This window comes from Macrotis lagotis, chromosome X (assembly GCF_037893015.1).
Source record: "Macrotis lagotis isolate mMagLag1 chromosome X, bilby.v1.9.chrom.fasta, whole genome shotgun sequence".
Lineage (NCBI taxonomy): Eukaryota > Metazoa > Chordata > Mammalia > Peramelemorphia > Peramelidae > Macrotis > Macrotis lagotis.
Window position 1 is genome coordinate 305,959,600 of NC_133666.1, and position 3,593 is coordinate 305,963,192.

Here is a 3,593-nt window from a genome sequence, read left to right on the forward strand (position 1 = left end):
TATGCAGGTACTAATACAACATCCCAGAGACGACCGAGACCCCTCCCCAAAAGGCAACTCTCCAGTGAAGAACTTGGGCAACTCCCAAGTCACCACCTCTTCTCATGGACCCTGAGGGGGGATTTGAGATTCACAGAGAGGCTACAGCTCTCTCTCTCTCTTTCCCCAGATTTCTGCTGAATCTGGCAGCTGGTATGCCAAGATTAATTAGCAATCCACATGGCTTTTCTTTAATCTCTTTTTAACTTCTCAATCACTTTCTTTTGTGTTGTAACTCCTTTTAATAAATCTCTATTTTTGTTTTATACCTTCATTCCTGGGTCAAGTACATGATTCTTCACAGTGGAATACCAAACTCACAGCATCTTTCTAGCCCTGTTCTCCTTCTGATCTCTAGATTACACCTATCTTTAAGATGTTCCACTGGCACCTTAAATTCAGTATATCCCAAGTGACGCTAATTATGTTTCACTAAACTTGCTGCCTATGACAACACTCCTTTGGTCAATAAGTGGGTGGATAAAGCACCAGTCCTGGAATCAAGACTCATCTTCCCGAGTTCAACATTTATTATCTGTGTGACCCTGGGTAAATCACTTAATCCTATTTGCCTCAGTTTTCTATCGGTAAAATGAACTGGAGAAGGCCTTTATATAGTACCTATTTATATCAGAGATCAGAACTGTGCATGAAGAAAATCAATCTGGTAGTTAGATGTATTTGGGAGAATGGCAACATAATCACTCAAAGGCTAGAAAACATTGATTTTTACAACTATTGTACTCTTCCTCCCCCAATATGGTAAATTGAGAACTGAAATGATTTTCAAGAATAGTCAAATGGTTGACACTACAATGCCTTTAGAGAGAGAGAGAGAGAGAGAGAGAAAAGAAAATAGGGGCAAAACTGCCAAATATAGGGATTCTCCAGATTTGCAGATACCTAATATGGAATATTTGTAATGCACTGTAATAACCCATCACTGACTCAACTTTTTCTTGGTTTTGCATTAGCCAAATTGCTAGCCCACTCTAATGCCTTAAAGACTGATATCATCTACCATTGTGCCCACTTGTAGACCAGAGAATTAGAATACACAAATTTTTGTTAAGGAAAAAAAAATCACCACCACTGAACAGCTTTAAGCTGCATAGTCCACTTCCACACAATCAGTGTTCTTCCTCTTTAATCACAGGTAAGATTTCTGGTGGAAAGATCCATTTCTTCCTCCCATTCTTCACCCATCTTGTTGTTCTCCACCAGCCCGCATACACCCAGTTATCTCCACTGTCTTCTGACTCTTAGGACTCTTATCTGAGGTCTAAAGTCTGCAAAGTATCTCTCAGCTCATCAAAGCTGTTATTCTCTCCAACATTATAAATTTGAAAAAAGAGAAATGATAACATGAATTTTCATTGAACTCTTAAGTAACTGAAAGTTCTACTCTTTCTGGGAGAATATTTGTATTTTAAAAAAACTTCAACTTCATCTTTTAAATAACTCCTCTGATGCTTGTCTACCTTGTGACTTTGGCCTCATTACTTACCCAACCTTGACCTTAGTTTTCTTATTTGTTAAAGGAGATGGTTGGACGAGATACCCTCTAAAGTCCCTTCTCTTTCTAGATCTAAGACCCTTTGATTCTCCTGAGCAAACAGCAAAAAGGAAGCTGAACCAGAAGATACTTATGGGCCTTTTTTGAATTTCAAAATTCTAAGATATATGCTCTAATATGACTACTTTGAATCTGAATAGGCATATTTAATAAGCATCAGAATTTTATCCAAATGATTTCACCCTAAGGTTGCTTTATCTCTTCTCACACCCTCCCATTCATTTACCTTGGCAGCCGCAGCCAAGGTATCCTGGTGACAACAATGCCATCTATTGGCCAGCTAGGAGAACTCTCTAAAATTTCACAATGAGTAGGTTAGATTAGATGCTCTCTAAAGTATCTATCTCTTAAGAAATACACACACAAACATATATATATATATATATGCATATATATGATATGGATATGCATGCATGTAGGCATATACACATGTATATTTGTGTATATATGCGTGTTTATGTGTATGAGTATATATATGTAGATAGGAAAAAGAGGATCAATGACATTACAGATGATGTCTTGATTTTTCATGAATTGGATTTAATTGAGGCAGAGTTGCACAAAGTCATCAGCCTCTCTCTTCTAGAGTCGTCAAAGTCCTGTGACAAGACAAAACTCAGGATGACTGATGATGGACAAGGATGCAATGGATGAATTTGGTGACTTTAATATCTGACCAAGCTCTAAGCATTCTCATAACATCTGCTTCAGTTGCCTTCATGGCCATTGGATCAAACTGTTCTCATCCGCAGGGATTCCAAGGTGGGAAAGTCTTCACATATTTGGGGTAGATACCCCCCCCCCATTCACTAGCAGGGTGTGGCCACTATTCTTGCTACAGCTTCTTAGAGCCACAGGTGAATAGGAAAGATGGATGGTTAGTCCTTCACATCAAATCTTCACAGCAGTGGTGTTAAGCCTCCTTGAATACCCTATATACTACATATGCATAGACACATCCATGATACATAGACATGTATTTCTATGTATAATATATACATGTGTAATATATATAGATGCATGTGCCACATTCAGGTGTATAAACAGAAGGCCATCTCAATGTCTATAGCTCATAAGGTATAAGATAAGACTAGATACTCCCCCCCCACACACACACCTTTTCCAAGGGAGACATTAATTCCTGCCAAGAGAGGAAAGAGGAAGTTGGTACCAGAGCCTAGAATCTCTAGTCTCCTCAGAGATGGGGGTAAACGATAGTATTATATATAATTTCCCCCTTAAATATTGTTAGGCTTGGGTATATAATTTTTAGGTTAAAGCTAAACTGTTGGCCACCATTTCCTAATGGGGAAAAGGGAGCATCCAAGTTTTATATCCAAGGCTTGACTCCCTTCCTTCCAGATAACAGTTCCACAAAAAAAATACATTTAGCAAATAGTAAAAGACACTCTTCCCCCTCTTCCCCAAGTTTATAGCAAAACAGAAATCAAAGAGGTTAAACCTATGAGAATGTAGACTTATATGTACACATACCAGACTCTCACTACACATATAATATATATATATGTATATATATATATATATATTTATAATATGCATACATACAAGCATGAATATAGATTGAAGAAGTTCTCTCATTGGGAGCAAGATATCTCAGCTGAACCAAGATAGAGTCTGACATTTCACACAAATGGAAATTCCCTGGAAATTTCCCTTTAGTGAAAAAAGTTAAGAATAAGGACACAATCAACTTTTTACATTTTGGCTTCTTACCAGAGTCTTACTCCCTTCATGGTCTTGAAGAGTTTGGTATTTCCTGCATCTTCTCTAATAATTCTGGAAGGTAGAAGGACCCCAAGAGACTGAAAATCCAGGATTTCTCTTCTTTCCCCTTTGCCAAATTAATCCCACCCCTCACATAGTCACATAGCATTGATCTCTACCCATGAAGAGAGTCCCACACAGTGAGCTTTGGGACTCAAGTTACATGTGTGTGTAGATAATACACACATACATC